Here is a 1110-nt window from a genome sequence, read left to right on the forward strand (position 1 = left end):
GGCTCCAGCAGGGCTGAGAACCACCTGGGGGGGCTAGAGAGGGGGCGCGAGCTGCTAGCCCTATGCTGCCTGCCGTCGGGTGGAGGAGGCTCTGTGCCAGGGCAAAGGTAGCAAGGCCTGGAGCGCTGCTGCCTGCGGAGGGCACCCCGGGACATGGGCTGGGAGAGGCCAGGAGTGCGGCCCCTTCGTGCCAGGCCGGCGCTGCTGTCACCCCCACGCTTTCCATATGCTCAGCTGTTTGGCCGTAGTCCTGCTGTCTCCCCACTGCCCTCCTGGATGGGCTGTCCCCGGCCCCGGCCCCGGGGACGGTGCCGGCGCTGCCTGGCGGGTGCCCGTGCGAGTGGAGGGTGCCAGCCGCGCGCGGTGAGCTCATAGGTGCGAGGTTGCGGTGGGTGCGGGGACTCCGGCTAACTGTGTCTCCGTCTCTCTCTCCTCACCCCGCCGCCCTGCCGCTGCTGCCCTGGAAACGCCTCACTCCCACTTATTGGGTTTTTTTGGTCTGTTTTCTCTTCTGTTTGTTCTGGTTTCTTTGGATGTTGTTTTTCCTCCCTGAATCCAACTCCTGCCTCCCGTGGCCCCGGCGACCCCCCCATGCCTCCCTGCCCTCCCCACCCAATCTCCCTGGTTTTGGCTGCATTTTTTTGCAATGCCCCCGCCTGCAGTCGGCTCTTTCCTCTCTCGCTACCCCAGGCCTCAGGCGCTGCCGTTCCAGCCTCTGCTCTTCCATTTCTCGGCCGACGGGAAGTCTCTCTACTGCAGCTCGGACCCGGTGGTGCCTCCCCTGCCCCTTCTCCCCTCCCTTAACTCCAGCTTGGAGAGTGTTGAGCTGAAGTCTCCCGTCCTCTTCGCGGCCCCCTTCCGCCCCCCGCTGAAGACCCTGTCCTGCGATGAAGCCTGTCTCCTGGCCAGCAGGAAGGGGGGTGCCCTGGGCGCCCTCTCCCCCGAGGAGCTGCTCCCCATCCGCCTCTCCCCTGTCGGGGCCTACTCCCCGCCCCACCGGGGAGGCCTGCCTTTCCTGGGCAGCCCGGACCTGTCCGTGCTCCTCTCCCCGTTCTTCCCGAGGAGCAGGACCCTCCCCGCCATGGCCCTCCCGCCCCACGAGGCCGCCGA

The 1110-nt window shown here is 67.4% G+C and overlaps 1 protein-coding gene across 1 annotated transcript in view; it reads left to right on the top strand.

The window, feature by feature from the left end:
- Nucleotides 1-1110, top strand: part of RUSC1 (RUN and SH3 domain containing 1) — a 14369-nt gene that overhangs the window by 8620 nt on the left and 4639 nt on the right. The window lies entirely within an intron of this gene.

The sequence above is a fragment of the Gavialis gangeticus genome, unplaced genomic scaffold (assembly GCF_001723915.1).
Source record: "Gavialis gangeticus isolate Ggan-Ray unplaced genomic scaffold, GavGan_comp1, whole genome shotgun sequence".
NCBI classification, from domain to species: Eukaryota; Metazoa; Chordata; order Crocodylia; family Gavialidae; genus Gavialis; species Gavialis gangeticus.